The sequence below is a fragment of the Phyllobates terribilis genome, unplaced genomic scaffold (assembly GCF_046119375.1).
Source record: "Phyllobates terribilis strain yellow unplaced genomic scaffold, ASM4611937v1 Scaffold_2__4_contigs__length_985480577, whole genome shotgun sequence".
NCBI classification, from domain to species: Eukaryota; Metazoa; Chordata; class Amphibia; order Anura; family Dendrobatidae; genus Phyllobates; species Phyllobates terribilis.
Window position 1 is genome coordinate 219,510,137 of NW_027362762.1, and position 14,399 is coordinate 219,524,535.

Here is a 14,399-nt window from a genome sequence, read left to right on the forward strand (position 1 = left end):
CCAATGGATTTAATAGGTCTCTGTACACATTCTGGGGGATATATAACGTCCCTCGTATACGATCCCGGTCACTGCCTCACACTGCCTAATGTTTCACAATTCCCATAAACTACAGTGGATAAGTCAGAGGTATTGAAGGCCAGAATTCACATATTACTTTCTGGAGTAAATAGAGAAACAAGGTGAGCTCACCTGCTCTGGCTCATGGTAGGAGCACGGAGATCGTCCTGACCAGACCTGGAGGAAATTCAAAGGAAGAAGTGGTATCCAGCTCCAGGAAAAAAAAATGCGTTTATTAGAAAAACTTTAAAATCACAGACAAAAAACACGTTGCATTGTCTGCCTACCCCCTCACCCCTTCTTCCATGGATGTGATATTTTAAAGTTTTTCTAATAAACGCATGGTTTTACCTGGAGCTGGATACCACTTCTTCCTTTCTGGAGGGCCCGTTGGGAGACAAGACCCCATTCTCCTGAAGTATGAGGCATCCAGAGGTGTCCACACAGGCCACCATCAGTGCTTGCCAGTCCATGTTCCTCAGCTGCCGGTCACTACTCTTCTATGTGTGGCTGCTCACATATAGTTAACCTATCTAGCCATATGGTTGGGGGCCGCACAGAATGACATTGTGGGCCACATGCGTCTCCCAGGTCACAGGATGTGCACCCCAGCCCTATATGGTTTAATATATATAATTTTAAAGCATTTTTGTTGCTTGTTTTTTGCTTTATTTTTTTCTGCTTAGAAATGCAGCAGACAGATAATACATTATAATGGACAATAAAATATTAAAAAGTCTGCATACATGGCATTTTGGGTTTTGGCACTCTTGATTTTGTTCAAGAGCACCAGTAGCATATTTTTTTCTTAGTAAATACATAAAATACACATGTTTAATCTGACCTGTTACATCTACAGCCTTGAATATAAGACTGCAAAAAGCTCAGATGACCATCACAAGATATCCGGCATTGGTCACAAGGGATGAAACACTGTACTCATGAGTGAGACGACTGCTGCAACATTGTACCATGCCCATCCTGCCCAAATGTCAATGATAACCTCCATGTAAGCCCATATATTACACTAGGAAGATCCAGGCAAATCATATTCAGACACCTGGAGGACCCAAAATATACTGCCTACACAAAACTAAACCATTCTGACTGCATGACATGTATTCTACCTAAGGACATAGCAGTGTCCTATTCACTGTATACAATGCACACTAAATAAAGACATACAGGTGCATCTCACTAAATTAGAATATCATCAAAAAGTTCGTTTATTTCAGTTCTTCAATACAAAAAGTGAAATTAATATTATATAGAGTCATTACAAACAGAGTGATCTATTTCAAGTGTTTATTTCTGTTAATGTTGATGATTATGGCTTACAGCCAATGAAAACATAAAAGTCATTATCTCAGTAAATTAGAATACTTTATAACCGCTTGAAAAATGTTATTAAAATCCAAAATGCTGGCCTACTGAAATGTATGTTCAGTAAATGCACTCAATACTTGGTCGGGGCTCCTTTTGCATCAATTACTGCATCAATGGGGCGTGGCATGGAGGCGATCAGCCTGTGGCACTGCTGAGGTGTTATGGAAGCCCAGGTTGCTTTGATAGCAGCCTTCAGCTCATCTGCATTGTTGGGTCTGGTGTCTCATCTTCCTCTTGACAATACCCCATAGATTCTCTATGGGGTTAAGGTCAGGCAAGTTTGCTGGCCAATCAAGCACAGTGATACTGTTGTTGTTAAACCAGGTATTGGTACTTTTGGCAGTGTGGATGGGTGACAAGTCCTGCTGGGGAATGAAATTTCCATCTCCAAAAAGCTTGTTGGCAGAGGGAAGCATGAAGTGCTCTAAAATTTCATGGTAGACGGCTGCGCTGACTTTGGTCTTGATAAAACACAGTGGACCTACACCAGCAGATGACATGGCTCCCCAAACCATCACGGATTGTGGAAACTTCACACTAGACCTCAAGCAGATTGGATTGTGTGCCTCTCCATTCTTCCTCCAGACTCTGGGACCTTGATTTCCAAATGAAAATTGTAACTCTGGGACCTTGTGGAGTGTGTCAATGACTGCCTTATGGACATCTGTCAAGTCAGCAGTCTTCCCCATGATTGTGGAGCCTACTGAAACAGACTAAGGGACCTTTTTAAATCAGAAGCCTTTGCAGGTGTTTTTTGTTAATTATTTTAATTTACTGAGAAAATGACTTTTGTGTTTTCATTGGCTGTAAGCAATAATCATCAACATAAACACTTGAAATAGATCACTCTGTTTGTAATGTTTCTATATAATATGAGTTTCACTTTTTGTATTGAAGAACTGAAATAAATTAACTTTTTGATGATATTCTAATTTAGTGAGATGTACCTGTACACTGTGCACACAATTATTAGGCAAGGGAGTATTTAGTCCAGATCTTAATTTTATGCAGATTTTCCAACTCTAAACTGTATAAACTTGACTGCTTAGTGGATAAAGCAAGTGATGTGTATTTGTGTAATGAGGGAGGGTGAGGCCTAAGGATACATCACCCTTTATCAAGGTGCAGAATTATTAGACAGCTTGTTTTCCTTAGGTAAAATGGGCCAAAAATGTTTTTTAACTGACTCTGAAAAGTCAAAAGTTGTTACATGTCTTACAGAGGGATACAGCATTCTTATTGTTAAAATATTGGGGCATGATCACAGGACCATCAAAAGTTTTGTTGCAAACAGTCAACAGGGTCACAAAAACTTGTTGAGAAAAAAAAGACACATTAACTGCCAAAGATCTGAGAAGAATCAAACCTGTAGTAACCAGGAGCCCATTATCCTCCAGGGCTGCCATATTGCAGAACTGCAACCTCCCAGGAGGCCCAGAAGTACAAGGTATTTAGTGCTTAGAGACATGGCCGAGGTAAGGAAGGCTGAAACCCGACCACCAGTGAACAAAACACAGAAGGTGACAAGTCAGGACAGGGCAAAGATATATCAAACAGATATTTCAAAATTTTATGGACTGGTGATATGAAAAATAGAATCAGTCCTTACCGGTAATTCGGTTTCTAGAAGCCTTCCACGACAGCATTGGAGGATGTTGTCCAAGCCCTATTGGGGGAAAGGAACATAGAGATTTTAAAAGCCCCTCCCCACCGTCAATCCCCAGTGTTTACCAAGATTACCTGGAAAAATGGTTACCTGACAGTTATATGGAATCCAAAGGGAGGGAAATTCGTGCTGTTGTGGAAGGCTTCTAGAAACCGAATTACCGGTAAGGACTAATTCTATTTTCTCAATACGCCTTCCACGACAGCATTGGAGGAATACCAACGATATTTTATTAGGGAGGGACAATAGCTTGTAGGACTTTCCTTCCAAAGGCTAAATCCCTAGTGGATGATAAGTCTAATCTATAATGTTTAGAAAACGTATGAAGGGAAGACCATGTAGCTGCCCTGCAAATCTGCTCAGTATAAGCGCCAGCTCTTTCGACCCATGAAGTTGATGTGGATCTGGTAGAATGAGCCTTTAAGGCAATCGGTGGATTCATTTGTTGATTGCTATAGGCTTCCCCAATTGCCTTTTTGATCCAGTTTGCTATAGTGCCCTGAGTGCTGTATAAATAGGTTCCCATCCAATCTCCAAGACTCAGTTTGTTGAAGAAAATAAAGGACAGCTCTGTGGACATCTAGGAGGTGGAACTCTGCTTCCTTTGGATTGGAAGGATTCTGGCAGAAGGAGGGAAGGATGATTTCCTGGGAACGATGGAAGTCCGTAACTACCTTTGGGAGAAAGGAAGGGTCCAGGCGAAGCGTAATTCTATCTTCGGTCACATTCATGTAAGGTTCTCTGATAGAAAGGGCCTGAAGTTCTCCTACTCTCCGTGCTAAAGTGATGGCTACTAAGAAGGCAATCTTAGGCTATGTACCCACAATGCAGAAATGCTCCGGATTTTTTCCTGAGCGTTTCTGCATCTCCCTGGCAGAAAAAAATGCATGTGGATTGTACATGCGTTTTCCTGCCAGGGACATGCAGAAATGGAGCGTTATTCACGGACATTTCCGTATGCGGATTGACAAGAGCTTTCCAAGCAATTAGCATCACTTGGAAAGTGCTTGTGACAACTAGGTCACACTATATAAATCCATGCAAACGGCATGGATTTATATAGTGTGACCCAAGAGAGTGGTTAAAAATAAAAAAATAAATGTATACTTACCCTCCGATGGCCCCCGGTGTCCTGCTCACTCCGTTCTCCCTTGCCGGCAGACCCGTCACATGACTCTGACGTCAGCGCAGGTCCTTCAATCCACTGCGAAGTGCTGGGAAGCAAGGAGGAGCGCACCGCGGGCCGCCGGAAGGTAAATATACATTTATTTTTTATTTTATTCTTTTTTTACTGATTTTTTAATGGTACCTGGGTCCGGAGGAGAGTCTCCTCTCCTCTACACCCGGGTACCATCCGCACATTAGAACGCGCCAATTACGCAAGTACAGATGCAGTCTTGCGGAATTGACACGTTCTAATGCAAGTCAATGACAGCGAAAACGCAGCACTTCCGCAAAATAATAGGTAGTGCTGCGTTTTTTTCCGCAATGATAATCCGCAGCGGAAATTTCCGCAGCATGTGCACAGCACATGCGGATTATCATTGGGGAACATTGCTGCCCTTCTACCATGTGTTTTTAATGCAGTTTTGCGTGTGACCGACTGGCAAAGAGATCTACCTCGGGGAGACCCCATTTTGCTACCAGCGACTGGAAAATCTGAGGATTCAGGCTCCATTCTCCTGGCTGGATATCTTTCCTGCTTAGAAAGTCTGCTTGAACGTTGTTTGAGCCTTTCAGGTGGATTGCTGAAAGTGATAGGAGATGTTGTTCTGCCCAAAAAAATATTCGGCCTGCAATCTGTTTTAGGCTGTGTACCTTCGTACCTCCTTAATGACGAAGGAAGGCAACTGTAGTCACGTTGTCCGAGAGAATCTTGATGTGAGAACCCTGGATTAGGTTGACTGCCGCTCTGAGCGTTTTTCCTACCGCCATTAGCTCCCTGAAGTTGGACGATCTGGCACTGATCTCGGGACTCCATCCGCCTTAAAAGGGAATCTGGGCCACCATAGCTCCCCAGCCTCGTAAACTGGCGTCGGTAGTCACGGTAATTAGAGGGTCCTGGGTTCAAGAAATCCCCCTTTGAAGATTTCGGGAGCTTAGCCACCAAGAAAGAGAAGCTTTTAATCGACCGGGTGTCCTGAACCGTTTGTTTAGTGAATCCCTTTGTCTGTTCCAGGATCTTAGGATATGATCCTGGAGAAGCCTTGAGTGGGCCTGGGCCCACAACACCGACTGGATACAGGCTGTCATAGACCCCAATACAGACATTGTCGCTCTCAAAGTTGGATTTTCTTGGTGTCTGAAATTTGAGATTTTCGATCTGAGAGCTGTCTGATGCTCCAATAGTAGAAAGGACATCTGTTTGTTGGAGTCCAGTAATACACCAAGGAACTTCCTCCTTGATGAAGGGAGGAGTTCCGATTTTTTTTAGGTTTGGAACCCAACCTAAAGACCGAAGGGTTCTTAAGGTTATAGAGACGTGAAGATTGAAAGTTGCTACTGAAGGAGCGACAATCAACATGTCGTCCAAGTATGGAATTATGCATACGCCTGTTTCTGGATGAGTGAAATGACTTCTGCCACAATCTTCGTAAACACCCGGAGTGCTTAAGAGATGCCGAAGGGCAGTACGTTGTACTGGTAGTGAACTGTTATATTGTCCCTAAGGACTGCAAACCGCAGGAACTTCCTGTGGGACGGATGAATCGGCACATGGTAGTACGCATCTTTTAAATCTATGGTCGCCATGACAAAGTCTTTCCCTATTAGGGGAATAGTTGATTTTATAGACTCCATCTTGAATCGTCTGTATTTGATGTGATGGTTTAGGGACTTCAGGTTGATTATGATGCGTGGGGTCCTTGATGGTTTCCGTATTAGGAATATTTTTGAGTAGTGACCCGTCCCCTCCCGGCCAGGGGGAACCAGAGACACCACTCCCAAATTCAGAAGGTTTTTTAGGGCGACCGATAGGGACGTGACCCTCAGAATCTGAGGGTGGCGACTCTCGAATTCCGATAGAAGACCCTCCTCGATGGTATTGAGGATCCACTGGCAGGAAGATATTGCCCGCCACTGGGGAAAGAAATTCGAGAGACGCCCTCCTACACGGACCAAGTCATTGCCTGTCCTGCTGCTGGTGTTGTCGCTGGGGTACAAGGATGTTGCGGCCCTTGCCGCCTTTAGGATAGCTCCAGCGCCCAGATTTTCCCTTTCCTCTATACTGTTAGGGGTGACTTTGGGAAGGCCGAAAGGAACGTTGCTTAGCCTGTTTCTGTTCGGGAAGGGTTTTCTTCCTGTCCGAGACCTTTTCCTGGATTTCATCCAAGACTGGGCCAAATACATATTTTCCTTGGAATGGAATGGAACAGAGCTTGACTTTAGAGGTGACATCCCCACTCCCTGTTTTGAGCCATAGTGCACAGTAAGCAGTATTGGACAGGACAGCTGCCCTGGCCGCGATCCGGACTGACTCAGTCGAGGCGTCCGCTAAGAAAACTGTGGCTTTTTGAAGGAGAGGGATAGAGTCAAGCAGGTCTGCCCTGGACGTGCCCTGAGACAGCTGTTCCTCCAGTTGGGTCAGCCATTTGAAGAGGGATCTGGCCACACAAGTCGAGGAAATATTGACTTTGAGAGAGGCAGAGGAGGTTTCCCATGATTTTTTAAGGACGCTTTCCATTTTGCTGTCCAAGGGATCCTTTAATTGGGACGAGTCTTCAAAGGGAAGTGAGGTTTTCCTCACTACCCTAGCCACCTGGATGCCCACCTTAGGGACTTCCCACTCAAATCCTTCACCTTCTAACGGAAACCTATGTTTTAATTCCAAAGGGGTGGTGAGACGATTTTCCGGGGACTCCCATTCCTGTCGGATGAGATCCCTAATTACCTCATGGACTGGAAAACAAGTCTGCTTCTTGGTTTTAAGACCCCTAAACATCTCGTCCTGAACAGAACAGGGAACCTCCACTTCCTCCAGCTCCATACTGCCTCTAACTGCGTCCAGTAGTTCCTCTAAATTGTCCGAGGAAAAAGAATATCTACCGATTTCTACTGTTTTGGCAGGCCCTACGGATGCCAATTCCTTAAAATCATCGGAGGCTGAGCTACTAGCGTCCATAGAGACCACATCTGAGTCTAATTCTTGGATCTTCCACTTCTTAGGGTGAGAGGGCCTGGAGGAGGAATAGACAGGTAGGGCAGCAAAGGAAGCTTGGACCTCCTGTTTAACGAGTGATCTAAGCTCCTCGATCAGTGAGGGGTTTCCTTCTCTAATTATTTTATCCGTACAGGGCTGACACAACTTCTTATAGGATGAGGACAGCTTTTTTGTACAGATGCCACATCTACGGGGCTGGTCTTTACCCTTCTTAGCGTCGGGGGCCTTGTCTTCCTAAGAAAGGGGAAGAGAAGGGGACCCATGTAACTAGAAGGAGGGGAGATCTAATGACATCTAAAAAAGGAGGCCGAGATAACCCCATAGTGACCCCCCAGGTACTACTCACTGTAGCCGAAGGCATGCTGGGCTCTGCAGATGCAGGGGTACAGGACCTATCACCTTCCATAGTGGGAATATGGTGGGAATAGCCTTACCTTTTGGTGTCTTCAGGCGGGTTTTAAATAAAACCATGCCTCCCAGCAAGGGACCTCAGTCCCCTCCCCTTTCCGGTCACTTTAAGGGCCAATCCAGGGTTGGTATGGGCCTTGATGGTCCTGGACACCATTCAGCGTCCCACGTGGAACACCCCGACCGGAGCGATGGGACCCGCAGTGACGTCACCCGGCGCGCCCAAACCGCCCATCGGCTCAGGAGCGCCCCACCACACATCTCAGCGTGGAACGTTCAGGCCGGAGCGGCAGGGCCCGCGGCAACGCCACTTCCGGTGCGCGGGCGGCAACGTCACTTCCGGCGAGCGCGCGGCAACGCCACATCCGGTGTGCGCGCGGAGATGCCCCGTGTGAGCGGCAACGTCCGCGCTCCAGGAAAGAGGAGATGCCGGAGAGCAGGAGCGGCCTCCGGCATGAACGATCCCCTGGCTTACTTAACCCTCAGTGGGGCGCAGGAAGCCAGGGTGGTCCCCAGAGGGGAGCAGCAAGGAGGGAGCACCCCGACCGACCACTGCCCGGCAACACAGGTAAAAATACAGCGCTGCCCTGCCGGCCCGACAGCACTGCAAGATCTCTCCATGCCCCAAGGGGGACAGGAAAACACTGGGGATTGACGGTGGGGAGCGCGTGGACAACATCCTCCAATGCTGTCGTGGAAGGCGTATTGAGAAATTACTCTTGAAGGAACAGATGGATGGGACTGTGGCTGAACCAGTAATGGGCAGAGACCTCCACTTCGACACCAGCAAGGTGGAGGTGGGTACAGCTGTGGGCTGGTATCATTAAAGATGAGCTAGTTGGACCTTCTCGGGTTGAAGATGAACTCAACATCAACTCCCAATCCTAACAGTTTTTAAAAGGCACTTTCTTCAAGCAGTGGTACAGGAAAGTCTGTATCTTTCAAGAAAACCAGGATTTTATGCAGGACAATGCTCCATCCCATGGAACGAAGTCTTGAAGTTTCAACGTCTGTGTCTTGCTCAGTGGTGGTCAGGTTGAGCTTCCTTAACTGTAACCAGGCAGGTTACATTTCTGGAATATGACAAGTGCTGGAGGATAATGGGTTTCTGGTCGTTTCAGGTTTGAGTCTACTCAAATTTTTGGCAGTAATTGTGCGTCTTTTTTTCTCTGTCAATACGTTTTTTTGTAACCCTGTTGACTGTGAGCAACAAGACGGTTGATGGTTAGGTGATCGCACCCCAATGGCTTAGTAATTTCAAGAATGCTGCATTCCTCTGTAAGATGAGTAACAATTTTTTACTTTTCAGAGTCAGTTAAATCTTTTTGTTCTTGGCCCATAATGCCTGAGGAAAACAAGCTGCCTAATAATCCTGCTCACCTTTATAAAGGGTGTTGTATCCTTAAGCCTCATCCCCCTCATTACACAAATACACATCACCTGATCTGCTTACCCACAGTGTATAAAGAGGGTGACACCAGCTTCTGGATGGTTTCAACCAAATTTCATTTTTGTAAATGGGGGGCTTATCCATTTTCAGCCCTCTTGCATGTGCATGGAGAGCAAAAGCATATCTGTTTTATGCAATCACCCTGAAGAACAAATTGTTGAAAAAGTCAATACTGGATATGATAGAAAAGTGGAAACACATGCTGTGTAGCCTGGTCGGTGAGCCCATGCTGACCCTTGCCCACCTGTGAAAGTGTCTATAATGGGGATCATCAGAACTGGATTTTGGAGCAATGGAAGGAAGCCTCTTTTTCATCATATTGTCAGCTGGATTTGCTTTCCCCTTGCATAGCAAAAAAAAAAACCATATATGGCAGAAAAAAAGCTGCAATCAGCTCACCTTCCAGAGAGGTAAAAACCACTTGAATCTACATAGGAACTCTGGTAGACCTTGTTTGATCAGGCTGTGGTGCAAGGAGAATAAGAACACACCAGGCTGCTATCGAGGTCACAAATAGAGGAAGGGTCCATGAGGACTGGGTTGCAACACCAATGAAAAACATAACTTTTGCTGTGCTATTAAAAACATGGCGAGAAAAAAAAAAAAAAAAAAAGATTAAGGATCCATAAGCTTACACCTTTCAGGTGAGCAATCCTGCTGAACAGCTATGAAGAAGGGTTGCCAATCATTAATCTTTTGGGGTTTTTTTTTTCTCACTATGTTTTTAATAGCACAGTAAAAGCCATGTTTTCAATTTTTTTTACTGGTGCTGGAGCCCCGTCCTCATGGACCTTCTCTCCCAAAAAGCACCAGTTTGTACCATGAGAAGGTAGTGATGATGATCTGGGTAACCTACTGCTGAGAAGCCTCCTGAAGGTCCTGGTATTCATGTAGATGTTACACACATGCCATTTACCTAAACATTGCTGCACACCAACAAGCCCCTTGGAGAGTATGGCCTGTGGCTTTCATTTGTCTCATGCGTCTTGCTACAATGCATAAATTATTCAGAAACGGTCTGAGGAACATGGCATAGTTCAAGGTGTTGACCTGTCCCCTCCATTGGATGTACTGGAAACAAGCCCAATCTATGGAGGTCCAAGCTCACAAATTATAGACCTTAAAGGAGCCGCTTCTAATGTGTTTGTGCCACATTATGTACCATCAGAGGCATTTTCAGAGGTCTTGTGGAGCCCATACCTCAATGTGACAGAGCTGCTCTAGAGGTAAGAGGAGGTATAACCAATATTAGGCAGATGGTTTAAATGTTATGGCTGATCGGGTCTATACATGATTACGCCAGTTTATTGTATACTAAAAATCAATTTTAATTTTTTACACAATAGTCTAATACTAGACATACCGTATATTATATCAGCCTATAGCCTTGCCATCACTCACTCATAAAGAGGATCAGTCACCCCTCATCATTGCGTATATTAATAAACAACTAGATTTTATGTAAATACCAAATTGTGGAGCATCATTTCACAAAACGGTGTGTTGTTCTGTTCCTCCTAGAAATATATGACTAAGTTGACAACTGGGTGTTACCACTTGGGGGTGGGGGGGTGTCACACTGATTGGACAGTCTGGCTGACTGAGAACACACCCCTCACACAGGGGCAATGGTGACAGTCAGTGGTCACTTTCTTTATACATTTCCAGGAGGAATAACAAAGGACAACACAGATCTAAGAATAGAGGCTCCAGATTTGTTACTTCATGTAGAATGTCAGAAGGAGAGGCGACAGCTCCTCTTTAAACAGGACCTGTCAATGGGTCAAAAGAGGCCAGCCTTTGCTCTTATTCCATTACCACTTTTCCCATGAGTATGAATTTTTTTTTCCTTAACCCTAGAACGCATACCTGGGACCTCGCAGGCCCGCCCTGTTAATTGTTTTCTATTTTCTGCAAGATTACTTTAGTTAGAATTTTGAAACTCCTGGTATTCCTCAGGTTTATAGTTGTTTGTCATTTTTGTTTGAGTTATTCCATGTTATTTGCCCAGGTATGTGAAAGTGTAGATTTTTATGGTCATGCGTTCTAGGGTTAAAACCGCCATACTGTTCTTGAGATATGGACCTCATCATTCAGTGCTAGTTTTTATGGTCTGCACAACGGGGGTGGTGCTTTGAGGGCTATAATTCAGAGCAGCCTAAAGACACGCCCCCAGAGAAGTATGAGCCACGCCCCCTAGGTAAAAGACTAAAAATTAGCACTGAATAAAAAGGCCTATATCTATACATCTAATAAAAATCTGCCTATAACCGTATGGCGGATTTAAAAAAAATAAAATAACTGAAATATCCATGGGAGCAATGGGAATAAAGCAAGAGCAAACACTGTCATTTTGAGTCCCTTTAAATAGGACCTGTCACCAGAGAGGGTCCAGTGTAAGCTGCACACACAGCCTTGCACTGGATACAGCCCCTATAAAAACTGCACCTCTACTCTCCTAGTGGCTGTCGCCTTTCTGTAGAAATTGAAGTTTAATTAAATATGCGAATGAGGGTTCTGAGTACACCCTGGTGTGACCCAGGGGCTCGGTGCACTGATCTGCATGTCCCGCCTCTCCCACTGGTGAGTGACATCACCAGCTAGCCTGAGCGTCTCTACACTGCTCGCTCCAGGTAAGCTGTGCTGTCAATCACCAGTGATGGGGGCGGAGCATGCAGGCGGCAGGAGGAATGCACTGAGCCTCTTGGCTGCACCAAGTTAATTACCATATTTGATTAAACTTCAGACACTACAGAATGGGCAAAGCGACTAGAAAAATAAGGCTGCAGTCACATCCATGTGATTGTCGGTGCGCTGCCTGATTTTTTTATTGGATGGCACACAGACGCACTGAGTATGCCCTATTCTAGTCCTCCACATCGGAACAGTATAGGACGGGCTCTGAGTTTCGTGGGTCTCATTCTCGGACCCATGATTTTCACAGATGTGTGAACGGATCTGTGAGACTATGGGTCAGAGTGCTGTCCGATTAAAATAAATAAAATAATATATATATATATATATATATATACTGTTGTGCTCAAAAGTTTACATACCCCGGCAGAATTTTTCCTTTCTTCGTCTTGTTTCAGAGAATATGAATGATAACAAAAAAAATGTTTTCTCCACTCATGGTTACTGGTTGGGTGAAGCCATTTAATGTCAAACTACTGTTTTCTCTCTTTTTAAAGCCTCAATTGGATATTTTTTTGTATCCCTTTCCTGTGTTATACAGTTCAACTACCTTTTCCCGTAGATCCGTTGACAATTCTTTTGCTTTTCCAATGACTCACAATCCAGAAATGTCAGTGGCTGAATGAAAGATGCAAGAGTCTGTCTGGATCCCAGAAACTCACTCAGCTTTTATGCACACACACTGATTACAAGCACACAGGTCACAGGTGAGGAGGTGAGGATGTTACTTTTAGTAGCCATTCAAACCCATTTGTGTCAAATTCTGTGCATGTTATCAGGCCAAAATCACCAGGGTATGTGAACTTTTGATCAGGGGCATTTGGATGTTTTTGGCTGTCATTAAGATGTAAAAAGAGAAAACACATTAGTTTGACAATAAATGGCTTCACCCAACCAATAACCATGAGTGGGGAAAACGTTTCTTTGTTATCATTCATATTCTCTGAAACAAGGCCAAGAAAGCAAAAATTCTTATATATATAACATTTATTATGTATAGGACAGCACTCGGACACTGACCACTGATGTGTGACTGCACCCTAATCGGGTGATTTTTATAGGGACCATACTCCTCACAGCTATGTGCTTAGTTTGCACCGTCGGTCTGGGCTGACAGACTCACTCTACACCACTATAAGGAAAAAGTAACAAGAAAACTATTTGTCTACAAACAAGAGAAAAACCTTTTCATCGTGCAGTTGTGAATTGGATTTTCTCCTGGATCAACACTGCTGCCCGAGCTTACGTTAATTCTTGTAACCCTGGATGCTGTGCCGAGCTTAAAAGGGCATTGAGCCGGCTGGCAGCTTCACAGCGCGAGTAATCCGCTGAGCATATCAGAGAGCAGGAAACAAGCAACGTCTCCGAGCGTGGAAAGCGTCACTCACATCATGTAACCACGTCTGCTGCAGGCACTGTGGGGTCACAGACCAGACTGTACACAATACCAGCTTACATGCCAGTCTCCGCACACAATACCGGCTTACATGCCGTCCGGGTCCAGCCCCCGACGACACAGCCGTCCCGGTCCAGCCCCAGATCGGCAGCACCCGACGACACAGCGGTCCCAGTCCAGCACCCGATGACAGCCCCAGATCGGCAGCACCCGACGACACAGCGGTCCCAGTCCAGCACCCGATGACAGCCCCAGATCGGCAGCACCCGACGACACAGCGGTCCCAGTCCAGCACCCGACGACACAGCGGTCCCAGTCCAGCACCCGACGACACAGCGGTCCCAGTCCAGCACCCGACGACACAGCGGCCCTAGATCGGCAGCACCCGACGACACAGCGGCCCTAGATCGGCAGCACCCGACGACACTGCGGCCCTAGATCGGCAGCACCCGACGACACTGCGGCCCTAGATCGGCAGCACCCGACGACACTGCGGCCCTAGATCGGCAGCACCCGACGACACTGCGGCCCTAGATCGGCAGCACCCGACGACACTGCGGTCCCAGATCGGCACCCGACGACACAGCGGTCCCAGTCCGGCACCCGACGACACAGCTGGTCCAGTCCAGCACCCGACGACACAGCGGCCCTAGATCGGCAGCACCCGACGACACAGCGGTCCCAGAACGGCACCCGACGACACAGCGGTCCCAGATCGGCAGCACCCGACGACACAGCGGTCCCAGATCGGCAGCACCCGACGACACAGCGGTCCCAGATCGGCAGCACCCGACGACACAGCGGTCCCAGATCGGCAGCACCCGACGACACAGCTGTCCCAGATCGGCAGCACCCGACGACACAGCTGTCCCAGATCGGCAGCACCCGACGACACAGCGGTCCCAGATCGGCAGCACCCGACGACACAGCGGTCCCAGATCGGCAGCACCCGACGACACAGCGGTCCCAGATCGGCAGCACCCGACGACACAGCGGTCCCAGATCGGCAGCACCCGACGACACAGCGGTCCCAGATCGGCAGCACCCGACGACACAGCGGTCCCAGATCGGCAGCACCCGACGACACAGCGGTCCCAGATCGGCAGCACCCGACGACACAGCGGTCCCAGATCGGCAGCACCCGACGACACAGCGGTCCCAGATCGGCAGCACCCGACGA

General features: G+C 46.6%; 1 protein-coding gene across 3 annotated transcripts in view; it reads right to left on the reverse strand.

Annotated features, from left to right (window-relative positions):
* The window catches only part of DGKH (diacylglycerol kinase eta), a 267,651-nt gene that overhangs the window by 224,218 nt on the left and 29,034 nt on the right, over positions 1-14,399 (reverse strand). The window lies entirely within an intron of this gene.